This window comes from Malurus melanocephalus, unplaced genomic scaffold (genome assembly GCF_030028575.1).
Source record: "Malurus melanocephalus ecotype Western Australia unplaced genomic scaffold, MMel_1.1 scaffold_60, whole genome shotgun sequence".
Classification (NCBI taxonomy): Eukaryota; Metazoa; Chordata; class Aves; order Passeriformes; family Maluridae; genus Malurus; species Malurus melanocephalus.
In genome coordinates this window covers 2,576,979-2,597,654 of record NW_026623292.1, presented here as the reverse complement: position 1 = coordinate 2,597,654, position 20,676 = coordinate 2,576,979, and the positions used below count along the sequence as shown (strand labels likewise).

Genomic DNA, 20,676 nt, shown 5'->3' with positions numbered 1-20,676 from the left:
TTTTCCACCAAATAGGACCATGATACCTTAGTTACAGAGTCTATTTACCAGTATCTCAGATTGGTTTGCTGACATGGGATCCTGGTTTTATAGCCTATGAAACACAGGGACAGAGCCCTGCATCTTCAGGAGAGCAGCAGTATCTCCTTGGATTTGAACACTGTTTAGAAAGCCTTTGGTTGATTCAAGTCTCATGCACCTTTGGCACTTTCTTTACGCATTACTTTTTAGTTCCTGCATACAAAATGTTTGAGAAAAATTTTGGGTAGAGACAAAATGTCTGGTAGAGATGTGACTTGTGGAAGAAATAGAGCTGTACACATCATGTAGATGTACTCCTTAATTCATTTAGAATTACACYGAGTTTGAGAAGGTGTAGGTGATAAAATCCCTGGTGGAGGGGAAACCTGAGTTGTGCAGCTCCACTGCTGAGGCCACGTGCAAGCTGCTCCTTTCATCTCAGTGGGAGAACTAGTTTTAAGGACAGTTTAACTCTTGAAATTCCTGAGTTATCTGTTTTTCCATCCTATCTGATCTTCCTACCTTCACCTCTCATAAAAAGCAAAACCAAACCCACTCCCACCCCTATCAGATGTGTGTATGGCAGAGAGTGCTGCATGGCTTCTCCTTTGCTCTCCCTTCTCTGAAGTTGTTGTTGTCCCTGCAGACACATCCAGGCTCCCCCTTCTGACGTGCAGGTGTTGATGTTTTCGTAGTAGAACTCTTCTGCTGAGCAGCGCAGGACCCTGCCAGAGTGACTCTKTTCACTACAACCTGAGCAGGGTGACAAATACACTCTCATGTCTTGGCCAGCCCAGGAAACTTGGTTTCTGAGACAGAATATTCAGCCCTGCAGGTAGCAATGGGATTATATTTCTCTCCTGTTCTTTCTATCCTGTTAAGTGATGAAAATGTGAGAGAATGCCAAAGCAAGACCAAAAGTAAGAACTGGGAGAAATGAGATCAAACTGCCTTAATGGCAGTAGAAGCCATTTACTCAGGCCTTCTGTAATTTTTGAGGTTTTATGTGTCTGTTCTGATTGCTGACCCAAATTTTTGATTCAGCTCTCAAATTGTCTAAGGAATTTCACTGTTCCAAAGACAACTTCATTTTCAGTTTTAATATTATACAACTCAGAGCACCTTCAGGGGCAAGAAGCCCACTCCTCACCTGTGACGAGCAGCTATATCATATAATTGCTTCCATAAAATCAATTTGGATGTGTTGCTATGCATGTATTTATATAYGCTTCCCAATCCTGTTGTTCCATGCTTACATGACAGTGTGTGTCAGATGTAACTCATCATTATGTGACTCAGGCGGCAAGTCCGCACATGTAACCACAGGCATGTGGGGTATGAATAGATACCAGGCCCTGATACTGTTACAGCTTACTCTGCAGTTCGGGTATGTACAGGCTCTTGGGAACAACACCCAGCCCTGTGTGGACTATACTCGCACTGCCTGCAAGTCACCACATGCACAACTCCAGAGAAATTTAGGAACAGATCATTAGGTAGTCCACAAACAAAACATCAGAAACTAGGTGATAGAGTCACTCAAAGGGAATCGCTTTCCCAAACTGGCTGACAAGAACAAGCATAAACACGTTGTGTTTTGCTCTGACATAATTAGCACAGCAAAAAAATTAGCTGTCTTCTGATTGAGTAAAGGTGGATATAACACATAAATACTCCAGCAAAGAAAATGTTTCTGAAATTATCTGAACCACGATGTCACTGCAAAGGGAAATTGCACATTATATTGTAACAGAAATTCAGGGGATGGCAGCTCAGTGTTGGCAACTGCCTCTAGATTCGTAACAAATTCATTGTCATTCATGTCATAGCTACCGTGGCAGAGCAGCCTGTGTCCGTGGGAGCTGCAGGCCTTGTGACAGGGAACATTTGGTCTCCGAGCCACTCGTTCCTGGTGGCAGTGTCAGGCAGGTACAGCCTGAAGCAGGTGTCAAGGCACAACCTGTTCTGTCCCTCCCCCTGTGAGTCCGTGAGTACACTGTGCTCTTCAACAGCTGGAGGAACTTATTGGCCACTTCCCTGGCGCCGCTACAGAGTTGGGTAATTGCAGTGATTACAATGATTAGATTACAACTCAGTTTTTCCTACTGTGCTTGTGAAATTCAGCAGCTCATCCCACCTTTTATTCATGGCAGATGGTAGATTTGCTGAGTGTTTGAATGGGTGCTGCAGGACTAATCCTCTTTCCCCCCTCAGCCCCCCCAGCTAGGTTATGTTCTTCACCTTGTGTGAACTAGCAGGGCAGTAAAACAGACAGCATGTCTACTTTGTGCAAGTCAGACTTGACATTTACTTTATCCTCTCGTGTTCAATAGCTCTCTGCTGAGTTGAAATAATGGCAACCAGTGACAAGCAAAAAGAGCATCAGTGACCTCATAATTTTTGTTCCTTRGGTGAACAGATATTCTTGTTTGGCTAAAGAACCTAATGACAAGTATTAAGAAAGAAACAGAAGAAAATATACAGTCTGAATATTTGCATTAAACAAACTTTAAAGAATACGTTGGAACACAGGGATTAAAAAGTTCAGGTTGGGTTTTGTTTTGGTTTTTGGTTTTTTTCTAAATACATTTTTGAAGTAGAAAATTTCAATGTATCTCTTACAAAATTAGTTTCGTTGTAACACCGAATGAACTAAGGTATTGTACTTATACCTGTAATACCTGTACTAAAGGCTGCTTCTAGTGGCTCAGAACATGATTGCTGGAATGCCAGCTGCTAAAAATACCAAGATTTATAGAAGTTTAGGTTTTAAAAATGTCTACAAAGCACAAAAAACTGTTTTCATTTGGAAAATGTGCTTCAAACAATTGAAGCACTAAAATAATTTCAGAAGTTTTATTTGTGGAAGAGATAAATGATTTAATCTCTGCTGTGGCATTTGTCATATTTTTCTCTAATGAAGTCCACCTCCACTGGACCTGGTGAACTTCTTGATAACAGTGTTTGGCTTACCTACAATGATGCAAAAATTTCTCCTCTAGCAACAGCAACAATCCTTTTGGCAAGTGCAATGCAGCCAGATCAGTCTATCCAGCACTGGCCACTGGGCAGACCCAGAAGATGAGAGGGAGCCCTCGTTAATTGTCACTACTTCAGCAAAGTCCATTGCTGATACTGTGTCTGGTGTAGCACAGGGGAGCCAGAGGAGCTGTCACAGGGTCTGAAGTTCAGGTAACTCCTGCTGACCAAGAATGTGAGCAAACTCCTAAAAGAAAAACACTTTTCAGCTGGAAAGAAGAAGTGAAAATGGGGGGAAAAAGGGGAGAAAACAGGAATGCCTTTGCAATATTAATGGATTTTAATGGGTGTTGTGTAATGGATTTTTCCTTTATAGAGTAACCAGTGTTCTGCTGAGAACTTCATACTAACAGATCTCATTTAATGGATCACTTGCACATTATGAATGGCAATTTGCTTTGTTTCATAGATGAAAATGTCAACAATTTTTTATATAATAAAGTTACACTAGTTGTTTGTGAATAGTATACTTGGAATAAAATACTTTATAGTGATTTTATGAGCACTTGGAACAAAAACTTATGAAATAAAATAAAATTGGACAGCATACATACAAGAGGTCAGTCTGTGTTAGTATAGAAGATTGCTCAGAAACTGAAGGAAATTCTGAAATTGGTGGGTCAAATGTTCTCTTGGAATTGCCATCCCATGCTGTTGGAATTAACTCTGCTCATTAAAAACAAATGTAACATTTTGCATGAAACTGTTTCTCAACTAATATAGAGAAGGCTCTTTCATGTGCTTATTCCTAAGGAATACAAAACACTTTTGGCTRCTGCTGAAATGAAAGTCAGAGTTGTTTAGTGCCTCACAGGACTGAGCTAAGAGTAATCAGGGGTGATTGCACATTCATGGGACCTCAGGTAATGAAGTAATGTCATCTACTTAGTGACCTGCTATACTTAATATATATAGCTGTCCCACAGGACACTCATGSCATATGTTTAACCTGAGAATAATCAGAAATATTTTGTTTCATTAGTAAATTAAAAAGACAAATTTATTGCATTTTGAAAATGGAGAGTACTTTTCATTTTGCGTTCATAGTTTTTTCCTTGTTCAACATGTTTCTGTTTCTTCAGCAAGTGTAATTTGGAAGAGGAAAAATATATGATGCATTAACATCAATCATGCTAGGAAATGCAATATTCAAGAAGTTCKTCAGATATTCTGGAAAAAAATCTAAGCGATGACAAAGTGTAGTGCAATGATTAGTACTCATTTGCCATTCTCAAGGCAGAAATATGTGGTAATTTAATTTTACTCATGATTATAAATGGCTCTTGACTTCACTGGAAAGTCCAGCTATACCACAGCTATTGAGATAACCAGGTTATCTTGCACATGCAGCTTAAAACGCATGTGGCAGAAGGGCATGTGACATGCATAAGTCACTGTCCCGAGCCCAGCAGAGCGCATATCATTTGCATCTCACAGAACATATTTATCATTTTATGCTAATGAATGGTAAGGAAATTTTTCAAAGTACATCAGGGGTGTCTGAAAGCTTCTTATTGTAAGTCACTGGATTAATTTATTAAGCATGGGCTCCAAATCCCTGATCCAAGTTCAGGCCCTTCAAGGGTAGGCACACAGGGGTGACGAGTGCCTGGGAATCTCCTGATTGCAAAGGACACAGAACAGAGGGAAAGCTGCCAGAAACCTCCATTTTGTTKAAGTTTCTGATGGTAAGAAGGATGAAAACCTTTGGGGCTTGTGTCCATAATCAGCTACTGATGGTTTGAGCTGAGGAGTGGCAGTTCCAGGTGTGCCAGYTTGCCCAGTGAAAGAGATGAGCTGGAGGAGAGGGCCTAGGAGGTCCTCAGCAGTCTGGTCCCTCAGATGGCCCAGGTTCCTTGGACTATCCCTGCACTGCTAAACAAAGTGAGACCAGAGAGGATGCTCGACCCTTTGAGCACTGGACACAGGCTGCCCATGCCCACCCTACCCCCTTGGYACTGCATCTCTTCCAGCTGCCCAGTGGCATCCCATGACCCAGCTCAGAGCTGCTTTCTGAAGTGGTGCTGTTGCCCTGCTGTGAAGCTGAAGTTGCACCTTGGGTTCCCAGGGCCATGCCATGGTACAGGGAGGATGGCCAAGGGTGGCCTGTCTGCTGGCACTTGAAGGGAGCCATGTCTGGTGGAGGTAGTGCTGAGGGATACTGAAAACATTAAATAGTATGAGTTATCTCCAGCTTGGAAACTTGGCCCTCTTATTACCAGGCAAGAGACTCTAAACCAAAGCCTTGAGTAAAGGTTTAGCCTACATGTTTTTTTTCAGCTGTTACCCTGTGTTCATAGAAAACCTGCTGTTAAAGAGGACTGCTTTGTGAAATTGCATCAAAGAGGGATTTTTACTGTTTATCATTGGATTTTATTTCAGTGCTAAATCCCATMAACTCCAGGAAAATGTCAGGAAAAAATAAAAAACATGTTGCTGCTGTCAGCCCAAGTTTTGTTTGCAGTTCTTTACATTAAAGCTCTGATTTCTGCAAGAGTTTTGAAATTGGTCTTGTTCTTGTCTCTTCTAGGTTTCAGGAATATATTGTTAGGTTCTAAATCAGATCTTGGGTTTTTTTTGTAGTATATTTATGTATTATAAAACCATATGGTCTAAAGGGTGCTCCTAGGGAAGCCTATCAGCACTTCAAACCATAAGACTATAATTTTCTCTGTAGTCATTCTGTATTTTGTTACTATTTGCATGTGTTAACATTATGTGTTTAAAAGAATGTTAAAAGGACCCCAAGTTTAGAAAATCAAGCAGAAAAACATAATTCTGTTTCTTTCTGGCAGTAATCTGTGCAATTTTAACTAGCTTCCTTGGGGTTTATGCMCTGTGATCAGTCTTTGATTAAAAGAACCCACACTATTTTTTTGTTCTTGTCATTGAACCTCTTCTACTGGAACCCTTTAAAGTCAGAGACTTTAGGGAAGGGAAGCATGTTTCATATAGATGGTCCATTAATGAACTCAGARTTAGATTTTATCCTTGTATTTGCTGAGCATCCGATGCTGATTCATTTCACATTTTGCAAGCCTGATGTAATGCAGAATTATTTGTTTCCTTAGGACCACTTCTTACATGTTCATCATTAGTGTCCTCAGCTGTTTCACAAGCAGTAATGAACTTCTTGCCATACTCATTTGCTGCAATGAAGAATATTATTAGTCCCATTTTTCAGATAACAATCTGAAGCAAAGAAATATGAATAATAATTTAAACTACAAATTTTGGACACTGAGTAAGAAAACAATAGACAATTATTCTTCAGACTTTATTAGTTCACAGTACAACCCTCATTCACAGTGTGAGTGTGAGAGCTCTGCCCTTCTGCAAGACCACCACAGCCTTCTGCTCGAGCTGATGCACAGCAAAGGGGCTGAGGAAGGATGCTTGGGGGAATGGCTTTGTGAGGTTACATAGGTAAAAGATTTAGAAAGGAGATCCATGCCTTTCCCTTACCAACCTACAGGAGAGGTCCCGTAGATTCAACCATCTTGTGTAAGTTCCACATTTGTTTTGTGTCTGTCTGCTGGCACAGCACAGCTGGGAAAAGCGGTCATAGAGACAGCCTGGGCTTATCCTCCTTTATCCTTTTCCAGAAAGAAAATAGGCTTAGCCAGGACAGAATCAGTGTCTTATCAGCTGCTACTAAGCATATGCAATCAGATATTTTCTCAATTATTTGTAACTTGGCTATATTTGAGCATTATACCCATCCGTACACATAGATGCACAGCAAGAGACTTATCCATCACACAAAGACTATTCAATGCCAAATTTAATTTCCTTGCCTCAAGATTCATGCTGCCAGAAATTATTGACAAAACTGTTGTAGTAATCACTGGTAAATAGCATGATTGGCAAATAATATATTTTCTGCTGATTTTATTATTAAAAACAACTGGACAATTTATGCTAACACTCTTTTGGAATCAGACATGGAACATTTCAGCCCCAACAGTTAAATTCTGGAAGAGTTTTTAACGACTGAAATGAAGGGTTTCTAATAGGAAGAGTTTGGCAGYATTGACTACAAAAGCCTTCGCCATTCAGTCTGCAATTGCTTCTCCCAAAATGTGAGTTGCAAATCACCTCCACCCCTAATTCTTGCCAGAGTTACAGTCCCTGGTAGAAACACCCAGGTGTTACAATTTTTTTACTTGGATCATGGGGTTAGAGAGGTTGACTAACTCTAGTATATATAAAGACCCCACCGCTAAAAGCATATATGGAAGTATTTGAGGGTAAATTAAGAAGCAGAAATTACTTTAATGATGTACAAGGTACACAATGCCTGTAATGAAATTTTTTGATTTATTCRTCTTTCTGGAATGAGTAGGAATAGTGTTATCTGTTATTTACATAGCTGATAACTTCCAGCTGTGGAATCAAGGTATTTATAGTTTTGGTTTGGTTTGACTTTGCTCATATGAATTTAATGTAAGAAAGACACAGATTTATGTTAACATGAGTCCTGCCACAAATAAAAAAAAGCAGTGTGTACTTGTCAGGACAAATAAGTTAAAAAGAGAGTATAGAAAGGAGTGTGTATGATTGTGGTACAAATGGTTTTGGGTGTTTTTACTTTGCTCATGGAAATACCAAGTGCAACAATGCCRTAACTATTTTATTAACTTAGCATTCTGGTAGCATGGGCTTAAAAAGAAAGCCAAAGGGCCTCACCGTTGAAGCGTTTCTGTAGCTTCAGTAAAGACAACACTTTGTAAAATCCATGCAAGAACTATTTTAACAGCATGGGGTTAAAATGGGGCATATTTTTACATCTTTGGGACTTGTCAGTGATTTTTTACCTGTTTGTTTCACAGTCAGCCTCCATTACAACAGCTGTCTATAAAAGCTGGAAAATACAGCATGGAAGACATTGTTCTGTATTGTGGTATTGCTCAGAATATTTGATCTGTGTGTTTGGGAGGGGGATAGGAAGAGCATCAGCAAGGAGGTGTTTTTCCTYACACATGCTAGACATGACCTAGTGAATTTCTTGTGACTGGGAAGATTTCACCAGCATATTGCAGAAAACAAATTTGCACTATGAGCACAGTCATCCCCTAACTCCATGTGTCAGGACACAGCAGAAAAGCCAGACTTTAATGATTGATAATGCAGAATTGATTGGATGCACCATAAGAGTCAACATCCTGAGTCATATTTTACCAGCGTGCTGGGAAAATTATTGATATTTAAGATTTGAGAGTTCTGGCTAAGAAGTTTATCCTAAGTGAAGAACAGTCCTTTCAGGTAGGAGCTTGCAGTCTTTTTTTTTTCCCTGCCCCACTGCTAATTGAAGGTGATACAGAGTATGCCTGATAACACAGGCTCCACATCCTTATTTACTGTGTGAGTCCTGCTTGGAGCTGTGGCAGCTAGGCAAGCTACTGAAGAAGTCAGTCTTTGTTGGAGATAGATACCTGAATTTGTTAACATCAAAATGACTGCTTTCTCTCACCTCTTAATTTTTTTTTTTTTTAATTCCCTGACACAGCCAATATCACAGCAATTGCAGGCAGCAGTCACTTAGCAGAGCATAGGGGAGCAGTGAGGATGATACTGTCCACATGTTCCCTCACTGTGATCATGGTTAATAAAACTCCTGTCTGGCCTGTTCCAAATTGTGTTATTACACACTTGGAATGTCCAGATTTCCCACTCAAACCTATAGTCCCAACTTTGATGGTATCAAGGCTTTTATGATAGAAAAACAAGAAAGTAATTTGTATGTTAAAAAGAAAAATCTCCTTTGTTTTCCCCTTTTTCTCTTCAGTTTTAAGTCTTTTAGAGGTCTTTGCATGGCATTTCAGTAATCTTTATCTTCAAGAATTCAAGCAAAAGAAACAACTTTTAAAGGTAACTATTTTTCTTAGCAAGACCACAACCACTCTGAAGAAAAACATATTACTGGGGATTTATAATGTAGTCTTGTTTCTCTGAGTCATCATGATGAATCCACATAGGTTATTACCACTTATACTCAGCCCTAACACATTATATAAATTATGTTGGGTGGCTTGTGTGTCTGGACACTAAAGCCTACCCCACTGTTTCTGTGGTCCTGTCCTGTGCTGCTTAAGGCAATAATTGCTGCTGCTCCTGGAGTAGTGCTGCTGTCACTATCCATGTACCTATAACTACACAACATCATCTATTAAGACAGTATGGAATTGGGTGCATTTCAGATTTGTGGTGATTATAATTTATGATTAAAATACTTATAATCTCAAGGTACAATCTGTAAACATCAGAATTTATGTTCATGCTTACCAACATAAAAAACGCCATCCTTTTTCCTTTAAATTCAAAGATCTTAGTTTAAAAGAAGTACACTTTTCTTTAAAAATGCTATTTATATTCATAGCAATGACAGTCTGTCCTAAGGCCTAAATTTGCTCTTACTATTCTCAAATGTTAATGAGTTCAAAAGTGCATTTTGTCTAATAATATGTATCACATTGAATAAAGCTTCCCATTGTATAAGTCTTTCAGAAAAGAGGGTTTGTTTGGTGTGTTGTGGTTTGTTGTCTTTTTTAAACTTTGGAACTTTTTCAGTTCATGCTGTATAGCTTGAAGCTTTCCTGAATTACTTCCAGTGCAATTTTTAGTTGAGTAGCAAACACAATATTTTCTTCATTTGTGTTATTTCATCTAAAGTTGATAGACTGAGTTTAAAAAGCAGAAAAAGGAGTTTCTGTCTTCCAGTTTACAAACTTCCCAATAGACAAGAAAAGCATCAGTTGAATTTGAAAATAAAAGAATATCTGGAACCATTTCTGATGATATTCTTGCATGTATGGCTACTTTTTAGAACTGCCTCAGCATCTTAATGGCACTGATTTTGATGAAGAAAAAGCAGCTGGCCTACTGCAGTAATTCTGAAATCCCACAAGGTAATGAACTGCTTTTTCTGGCAGCAAACACCTTTGGAAGTGAGGCCCCTGGTGAACAGAAGCAATATGTTAGTTCACTAGCTACAATTAATATTTCTTTTGCATAATAATGTAGTTTTAAATACAAAACATAGTTTAAAAGCTTCATTTTTTTGTGAAACAGCAACAAGGGGTAACTTATTTTACCTGCAGAAGCCATTTTAACAGGCTCTTTTTGTGTATTCTTAAAATTTTGGTTCCATCTTCCATCTGAATGCTGCTTATAAATATCTTAAGACAAAAAGAATCACCAGAAAGTGTGTCCTTCACTATTATCTGACATTAAAAAAAAATACATGTACAAGTAATCATCTGAATAAAAGTACATGGGACAGATGGAAAAAGTGTGAACAGGTTAAAAAGACCAAGCTCAATGTAACTGTAACAAAAACTGAGAATGCTCATGGCAATCAGTGAAAATTAAGCTTTGTAGTCTTCTCTGACAGTGCCCATAGTTGGAGCTGTTGTAGAGTGCAGCCCWGGCAGGGTTGGAGCCCAGCTGTGCAGCCAGCGAGCCAGGACAGTGCCAGTTGTGTTCCCCTGGGCACGGGAAGCACAGCCTGTCATGGGGAAGGGTCTGGGTGGGCTGCATTATGCACGGGCCTGCTGAATAACTGGCCAATTTTCACTTTTTAGCATCTTTTTAGAAAATCACTTGGAGTTATTTTTAATATTTTATTCCTAGTGATATCTTTCTGGGGGCACAGAAAGGTAAAAATCAAGAGGCATTTACTATTTATACAAATACTCTAGTCTTATTGCTCATAAGGAGCAATTTAAAATGATAAATCATTATTCTACAAATCAGATATAGACAGACAACTTACTGGACTCCTTCCAACATACACTGAGACATGCACCAAAATATCAGAGTGTAATTGCTTTCATTATGTATTCCAATTAATCTGAAAACAACTGAGTCTGTAAAGATCACATCCCGCTAATTTTTACTCACATAAACCCCAATATTATTTATAGAATTGGTTGTCCTCTGTTTACTTGATTAAAATATGGACTAATCAGGAACTACTTTTCCAGAAATAGTTCTTGACTATGATAATTGGCCATCTTCTGAAATTTTCTTTATTTAGCCAAAACACAAGTGCATATTTTACTTTATGGCAGCACTTTAAACTTACATCTGCCTTGGAACCAATGACTTAACTAAAAAACCTAAACTAAAAGGCCATTTTTGACATATATCTGAAAGTATATTCTCTTGTGTGAACGCATGTTCTACTTGTGATATTCTGAAGACATTTTGTTTTTTTCACCATAGTACTTTTCCAATAAGCATAATCCATTTTATWATTTTTAAAATTATTTTGTTAATGAACTCATCTTCACCTTTGACATTGCTTCAGTCAGGAAAATGATACRTGGCATTTGTGGACATAGAAATGTTTTTGACTGTATATTGTCAATGATTTAGGCATTCTTCTTTGTATTTCGAAAGCAATGACTTTTCTGTCTTTATTATTTGTTTCAAAACCTGATTCCTCCTTCCTTTAAAATGGAGATTCATTTTTCCATATTTGGAGTTCTCCATAAAGGGGAAAGAAATAGCATGAATCTTAAAATATTGTAAGTTATTAAATATTAGGTAAGAAAATACTACTAATGTAGCACATTTTAATAAAAGACCTTTATCTCTCATGATGTACTGGAATGTTAAAGGGAAAAGCTCTATTTTACCTCAATGGAAAGTGTGTTATGRGTGATGGAAGAGGAGTGTATAGCAAAACCTGAGCTCTGGGATGATCAGATCAAACCAAGAGATCTTCACCCTTGGGGCAGCTGAGTAGGTGGAGATTTGGTGGAAATTGGGTGCTGTGAGCGGGCTCACGATGGCCCTGCTTTGGGAGGTCAGTTCGTCCTGGACAAGTGGCAGCTGCACAGAGAAGATCACTGAAGACAAAGATGCCTTGCCTTGGTGGGCAATGTGCAGCAGGACCCAGAGCTCTTCTGTGGAGGGAGGAAGGATATTTTGCCTACTCCTAATCCCCCAGCTTCCTGAACACTGAATTAATTAATTACGTTTGTAATCCTCTCCTCCTCTACCAGTTTCAGTCTTCTCTTCTGACCTCGTTCCTCCCTCTTGGCCCCTTCTTCGCTGGCACCATGCTTCATTCAGTGCTTAATTACTCCACTGCACTTTGTGTTCTCTAGTTTGAAGCCCCTGTTCTTTGTTTTGTCATATTCTGGTAATGCAAATAATCCCCTTCCTTTGAAGGTATTTATATTCTGTGATCTTGTCTCCCCTGAGCCTTCTCTTTGGCAGACGGTAGAAACTGAGTTTTGTCTGTCTAATGTAATGTAACTCACTAGATACCTTTTAAAGTTGTTTTCTTCTGTGTGTGTTTTCTGTAGTTTCATGGCGCTTCCAAGCTRTGGGGAGCAGAATAGACCCAAAATAAGGTCCCAGCACACTTACCTACATAAAGCATGCCACAGCCTCTGTTATTTTTACAAAATAACACTGTACAATCACTCATCCCTCCTGCAATTTTACTGCAACTCTTCATGTGAAGCAAAGTATTAAGGAAAAGGGGTATCCATTAACCTATCAAGAATTTGTTGATTTAAAATCTGTGCCCAGYCTAAAATCCATAAGCCTGTGATTCATCATGCAAGGCAATACTGAGACTGGATTACTGTTTAGACACATTTTCACTGTGCCCTATCTAAACTAAACTGATGGAATAAATTGAGCCTAATGAAATTATTTGTGGCTTGCATTGACTGATTTGGAGCCTTTGTCTTTCGTAAATCTTTTCTTACACATGTGAAGTTGATGGAAAATCTTGTGATTCATTGCAGTGGGGATAAATCAGAGAAGATAATCAACAATGATGAGCCTCCTTCATGTCCTAGATCCTTCGCAGCAAGGGACTGGGTAATAACTTACAGAATGTCTTAATTGAAGAAGCTATGGAAGTATAGTGATCAGAAAATTTGTACTGGTTTCTGATATACAAAGGTACTGTCACTAATGCCTCAGCTGGTTTTCCTCCATCATCTTGTCTGCTGTTCATTTCTGACCCTGATGGTTTAATCATTGCCATRCAAACTGAATGCTCCACATACCTGGAGTTCAGTGTGAGCTACAACAGCAGGTTGCAAGAGGCGCATGGCAATGACTGCCATTCAGCTCTGTGTGATCTGGTTTTATTGGAAATTATTTGTAACAGACATATATCTTGAATCATCAATCATTTTAAATCCCTCTTTGTCTGGGGTATCTTGTATCCACTAGTGGTGACTCCAAAAGTTAAATAAATCTTGTGCGAAAAATCCCTCACTTTTTTTTCTGCAAGTCTCATTGTTTAGGGAGTATTTCTGGAAAAAACAAAAGTAAACTTAGAACAATGATTTTTCTAGAATACTTGTTTATCTCAGTACCTCCTCTTTTTGCTTTAATATTGTAAGTGATAATTGCACCCCTTTGGTATGTCTTGGCTGATGTCTAAACCACATCTAGAGCTGTTTTCATATTACTGTGAAAACTGTTTGAAATGAGAGGCTACAGATGCTTTAATACCAGGACCACAAAATGAGCCAACAATAAACCTCTGTAATTTAAAAAAGCTAAGTGATGTTGAGATTTATTAAATACCAAATATAAATTCACTGTGAATGAATACCAACCTGCTCTGTTGCATTAAAGACAAAGGAGAAAATAAAAAAAAATAAGTAGCTTTATGCATTCAGAAATCTCATAGAGCCCAAATAATAACTCTGGCCTTGACTTGGTAATATATAAAGGATCTACCTGGTGCCACAAAATTTCCCAAAAACTTTGTGGTACAAATAATACTTAATGGCTTCAGTGGAACTAGAATTTCTTCCTAAGAAAGTAACTTTCTCTTCCTGTTATTGCAAAGTCCAAACCAAAGAACTTAATTAAAATTATGTTGTGCGTTCTAGCACAAATGATGCTATATTTCTTAGGGTTTTCCATAAGAGAAGCATAGATGGATCTTCTCTAGTTCTCTCAGGAGAAATAACCTGGGAATCCCACAAGTGCAGTAGGCATACTACAATAAATCACAATTAATCATCTGGCAAGGAATGCCAACAAACRCACTGGAAAACACCATTTGGCTGCAACACAGGGCCTCAGGGGACAGGGAGGGAAAAAAGGGATTGGAACATGTACATTCATATTTGCAAAAGGATCCTTTTCCAAGCCTGGGTATCGTGTCATAAAGCAGTTTGGGATGTCTGCTACTGCCCCACGAGCTTTGTGCAGGGTCTGCATGTGCATGTGATCAGTGTGAAGAACATACTCTGAAATATAAATACTAATAATTATTCTCAGTCTCTCTCTTCTAAAATTATAGACTTTCTAATTGAACAGAGTTTTTTGACATGCTAGTCTAAATAAATACAGATTTACTTTAGGAAAATGTGAAGTAGCTTTTTCTTATGGACAAGACATCCATGGATTCCATGACAATGGTATCAAATTCCACATTCTGTTCCAAATTCCATTCTTCTAACTTCAACACATTAATTTATTAGAACATCTTGCAATCATCTTTCTTTCCCATCCTCCCCCTGGCCCAAGAAGAAGCCCATGCAACCAAAGTTTGTTGTTAAATGTATTTTTTGACATGACATTAATTAATTATTTTTCCACAATCCTTTACTTTGAAGATACTTTTTTCTTAATATTTCTGACAAGAGGTTAATGCAAAAGGTGGCTGGGCAAAGTTACTCCCCAGGATCTGGAAGCTGTGGACATTTGTAGACATTTCTTGGTAGCTCTGAGTCTGGGGCTGGCACACTGCTGGTCACTTGGGCACTGCCTGGCACCACCCTGCGTTCCTGGCTCAAGGTCTCCACAGGGAGAAAGCATCTCTGCTTTTTGTGCTTTTGAAGTTTTCTCTTTTTGGTCCAAGGACCAAAGCCATTACATCGTAAAAAAGATCCAAAAACAAAATTAGATTTTTTATATTTTATATATTTTATATATTTTATATATTTTATATATTTTATATATTTTATATATTTTATATATTTTATATGTAAAATATATTAAACAGTAGGTTTTGGTAAACTGAATTATCAGGAAATTTGTGAATTCTTGCATCTCATTTTTTGTGCAAGAAGATAGAAACTTGCATGTATCTGATTTTAGCCTTTAACAGGTTGGTTGGTGCAACAGGAAAACTTTGAAAGTGTCCCAAGTCACAAAGCTCAAGAATGCAAAAGACAATGCTGATAATCTGCATCTGTGATGCAACAGTCTACTGTTTGTTTGCTAAATAATGGTATTTTGTAGAAGCTAATCCAATGCATACAACTCTAAGAGTATGAAAGGAAAGAAGCAAAATACCATACAGGTATGGTATGAAAAGTGTACTGGGCAGCCTTCTGAGGAGTGGGAAAAAATGGGAAAAGAAAACACTATTTTGTATTCTGTGCATTCCAGTTCTTAAAAGCCATCTGAGCAAAACATCTACTATTAGCTGCCCTATAAAGAAGAATGGGAAATGGGTGACTGAAATATGTGAAAGGAACAATAGTCTGAAAGCTAATTGCACTTATTTCCATATAATTCAAAAGTATAAAATTGCCTGAACAAAATGACAGAAGTAATTTATTCTCAGCCTGTGAATAACCTAAGCTTACTTGTTTCCCTATTCTAGAAAAACTTGCATAGGAAAGTTGAAGCAGGAAGCTCATGTAGGCATTTCTTTCCAGGGTGAGGTTTGCCATTCAAAGATGGTCCATAGCTCTCAAGCCTGGGCAGGGACAGGTGGCATTGGGAGATGCATCCTTCCCTTGCACAGGATCCCTGCTCTCCCCAAAAGAGTCCTGGAGAGGGTCTTGGTGCCAGAACAAATATATGTTGTACTGTCTACCCCACAGCAGGGGTGTTTGGGGTGACTGAGAAGCTGAAGGTTCTTGGTGCCACGGCTTCACTCAGCGCTGGTCCATCACCCTGAATGGCTGGATMTGTGCTTTGTCTCACAAAAGCAGAGGACAGCACCTCCTGCCTTAGCAGGCAACTCCAGCAGCAGGAAACCCTGCTGTGACTGGAAGTAGCAATTAAACTCAATAGTGGCAGTGCTACATGGTAGGACTTCAAGTTTAATAGCTCAAAAGTCAGGACAGTAATCATCGCTCACATAAAAGCACACATCAAAATGTATTTCTTTGAAAAACTAAAGCAATTAATCTAAAATCACCAGGACAGAAAAAATAATGAAATCTGTAGAACTGAGTGAAAGGCACTATTGTCACTACTGTCTTAGTACCATYGGCTCATAGCGTAATTCAGGATGACAAGAACCTCAGAAGGTCACTAGGCCAGCCTCCTGCTCAAAGCAGGGTCACCTCTGAGCCCAGACTGGGTTGCTCAGGGATTTACCCATTTGGGTCCTGGAAACCTCCAGAGATGGAGATGGTACAGCCTCTTCCACAGCCTCATGGGGGAAAAGTGCTCCCTTTCAATAAGCCGAATGTCTCATTTCAAATTGCCTCTTGTCTCCTGCTCTCCTGCCATGTACCCCTGTGAAGAACCCAGATGTGYCTGCTTGCCAACCTCCCCAGGGGTGCTGGGGGGCTGCTCCTGCATCCTCCCAGAGCTGCCTCTCTTCCAGGCTGACCAAGCTGCTTCCTTCACTCTCTCCTCAAAGGGCAAATGCTCCAGCCCCCACCCAGCCTAGGGGCTTCTGCTGAGCTCACTGCAGTTTGCCCAGGCTGTTCTCTGTTCGGTGTGCAGGCGATCTCTTCCCTCAATCTACTGACTGATACAGCCCAGGAGAGCTCCAGGCACCTTCTCCTTCATGTACCAGAARTACACTCTGGTAGAGTGTACTGGTAGAGAAGAGGACCCATGGAATGATTTCCTGAGGAAACAACGGTAGGCTGAGCAGTCTGCAGGGTTGATTTTTGTGCCCTTTTGAAGATGAATGAAACACTTTATGTCAAAAGAAGAGAGTAGAGAGAATGAAGTAGAAGAACGGACCATTTTAAGCTCTGCATGAGATTTTCAGCTATTGAAAGGTCAGAAAGAACCCTGAAAGATCCATGTATTGTGTTCTGGAATGTGAGAATGACTAATTAGGTCAAATTATGACTCTGCTACATAATGCTAAATCTAATAGTGATGAATGTAGGATGCCTAGGGTTTGGGTATCAGAAAGAATACACATGAAGGGTTCTCTTGTGTGGAACACTATYTGGTACCTCAGGACACCAACTCGTCTTCAGCAGTCGTTGAGTTTGGATTGGTGGGGCTCTCCATTGCACCTAAACCACTCTGCCAAACAGTCATGGTAATCCCATTTTTTACAAACTCATCTAACTTCCTTTATAGCTCATTCTAACTTTGGTAGCAATAAATTCCACAGTTAACTCTGTTATGTTGAAAAAAATGCTTCCTTTTGTTTGTCTCAAACATGCAGTTGGGTCTGTCTTCCAGCTCTTGTGTAACAGGGAACAATGGAAAACGACGAACAATTCCCCATTATTCACCTTCTTCCACTGTCTGTAGTTCTTTAGATCACATCAAAGCTTCTCTTGAGCATTTTCTTTCCTGATGAACTTCCTTTGGGATACATTTCATATGTCCATCTGTCTCTCATCCCCTTCCCATGTGCCTCTCCCACAAACACCAGTTTGAGAACTGTTTACAAAACAGTCCACAGATCTCTTGGCAGACTCTTAAGCAAAACACAGTCTCTAGCCAAAGTCTGTGTTTTGGAAACTGTGTTTCCTTAGTAAGTATAGATTCATTTTTATTTTATTATCTCCATTTGCTAAACGTGGCTAGCTAGCATTTTACAACAGCTAAATTTCATCAGCTGGAAAGAGAGGAGGGCTCTGGTGCTGTATTTGGAAATGGGAGTGAAACATGTCAGGAATGGCCTTCACCAAGGTCTTTCAAGTGTTTTTTTAATCAGAAGGCTCCCCACATCCTGTGTCAAGGCAGCTGCCCTGTGGAGGCCATTGCTGCCACTCAGGAATTCTGGTGGGAGGCTTTGGAGGAGGACTTGGAAATTGTGAGGGAAAGGCAGGACAAAGATGTTGAGGTGTGAGTGCCCRAACACAGCGCCTGCTGGCATCTGCCCTCTGGGCTGTGGGCATCCTGCCAGAGCAGTGCCTGCTCACAGTCCTGCCTCCAGCCTTCAGGAGCTGCGATTGTGCTTTTCACACCACTACCTTTGCCTCTGCTTGGGGCATGGAGCAGCACTTTTGCCCTACCAGCACCAGGTGCCAACTCTTCCTCTGCAGAGCAGGACATTCTTAAAACATTACCTTTGCTGCAGTCAGTATTTGGCTTTAKTGACCTTAGGATCAGTAGTCACACAAACCAGTGTAGGAAAATTATTTTTTGCTGTGAAACAAGAGTTTCAGCACACAGAGATGATGAAGCAGCATGTCCTGGACCAACTCCACCCACAACTCCCTGCACTGCTCAATGAGGCTTTGGTATCCAACATGTGGTAGAGAACCTACTTTAAATTGTTTTTATCCTATGGAGCTGCAAAGGTGCATTTTATCCTGTGGGTGTCCCATGTGTGAAGTGTTCAATGACAGGTTGGATGAGGCTTTGAGCAATCTGATTTAGTAGAAAGTGCCCCTGCCCATGGCAGTGGAGTTGGAACAAGATGATCATTGAGGTCCCTTTCAACTCAAACTATTTTATAATTCTGTGATTCTATGATTCTATGAGTCTATGATTCTATATCAGCACTCCAACACTTATGTTTTCCACAAATAAAGCCTTTTGTTTTCTAGCAGCTCCATTGCTGTGACACACCACACAGATGGATAGGGTCTGGATCTAGAAAACAGATACTTTTCTATTTTCCTGTCACAGTAAAAGGAGCAAGCTGAAGGTGCTTTACRAAGCTGGTGGGCATTTTCTTCAGCAGTTGTGTCAATACTTTGAAGATCTCTCACTTTCCTTCGATTCAACCATTTAGTACCTTGCATTCATTTTCTTTCATGCTGTTATGTGCTGGAGCTTCTCCTCTTATCTCACCCAGTCCTGTCTTCTAATGGCCTCAAGCTTTAATTGTGTGAAGTTTAAAAGAGAAGACTGTAACTGTTAGTTTTGCCAGGACAGAGAGCATGCAAGAGATAACAGCATYTACCTCTGACTTACTCCAGCACAATCTCTTACAGACTGTACTGAAAATATGCAGACAGGCAATCTGTGTAAGGTTTCTGTGAGTGCTCTGGACAATATTTCTGACTAAATCCTCAGCTAATTTAAATTGGCATCCATGTGTAGACCATACTTTGCAATTATTTCAGTTATGTGAAGTGAACATGTTTATCTCAAATTTAAAMAAAGCTTAAAGATGGCCAAAGATCACAAGCTCTATTAACCAAGAACCCATTTATTCCTACTAGAGTGACAGAAATTTCAAAGCTGGTTAAAACTGTTATGCAGCCAGATGCTTTTCACTGGGCAAACTCAAAAATCTGGTTCAAAAAGGCTTCCAGTACATATTCAGTCTCTTTGATACTCTGTAGAAAGAACTAATACAGTAAAGAAAAGTTCCACGAGTTTTAAGAAGAAAAAAAWCCATATTAATTCCAGGGAACTCATGTGGGGGAAATAAAAAGTAGATTTTGATTCAAAATAAATTTTCATGTGACCCATAAAATTACAAACTTACCAGTGAAAGAAACTAACAAATATTTAAATGTACTTTCTGTAGGCAGTATTTCAGATTATGATACTTTATTCACAATTTATCAGTTTGGTGTTACAATTCCTATGTACTGTTATTCTTCAATGTAATTCTGTTTTAACTAAATTATGATGAACACTGATAGGAATACCATGGATATATTGAAAAATGTTCTCTACAGATGGATCTGTACTCCATTGTGTGTATTTAAACATGAGGTTAAATTCATTTTAATCCTATTTCAAAACTCTACAGGTAATCTTATTTACATTTATGGTTAAAAATGAATGATGGTTGTTGTTTTGAATTTTTTTTTCAAGAGATAAATTTATAAATATTAGCTCATAGCACCTCCTCATCTCTAGTACTAAGGTTATAATTCATTAAATAGAAATAAGTGTACACATTTTCCTTATGTACTGTCTAATTGCACTTACTTTTTACTATCTAAATTACACATGCTATTTTTTTTTCTCTGAGATATACATACCACTTTTTTTCTACGTTGGTTAGTTTTATTTAGCAGGTAACTTACAGATTTTATCTATTCACACCTTTCTTCAGTGAGGGTGTTTTCCTCTCAAAACTACACTCACACACCTTTTCATGTGTAGCTGTAGATGGGCCTGTACTTCTGGGTAAGTCAGAAAAGTTGTGGTGTTCTTCATCAACAATCTTGGTGGGCATACTTCATTTTTATAGGACTTGTAGAAAATGTGGATATAATTTAACACAAAACAGTCAGTTTAGGATTTAGACTTTGTAAGACCTTGGAAAGAGTTTGAGAAAACTACAGTACTTAATCAAAGTGCTTGAAGATCCTATTTCCTAAAGTATGAGAGAAAAAAAGGAATCAATATTTTATTAAATAAGCTGTTAACCACAAAGGTTTACATCATCCAGCATGAGTTTCTGAACAAGACAAAGGTAAAAGAAAAAGCAGACTTTGTGCTCCACATCCCCATGGAGGGCCCAGACAATTCCTGCCTATGTGCTGAACATTTCAGTGT

The 20,676-nt window shown here is 39.1% G+C and overlaps 1 long non-coding RNA gene across 5 annotated transcripts in view; it reads left to right on the top strand.

The window, feature by feature from the left end:
* LOC130573617 (uncharacterized) overlaps positions 1 to 20,676 on the top strand; it is a 64,046-nt gene that overhangs the window by 23,118 nt on the left and 20,252 nt on the right. For 2 of the 5 annotated variants that reach the window (XR_008965335.1, XR_008965338.1), the window contains exon 4: positions 12,828 to 12,903. This is a non-coding gene — a long non-coding RNA (uncharacterized LOC130573617). Of the gene's footprint in view, positions 1 to 9,886; positions 9,969 to 12,827; positions 13,591 to 20,676 lie in introns of those variants that run through there. The other 3 variants (XR_008965334.1, XR_008965337.1, XR_008965336.1) reach the window with 2 other exon arrangements.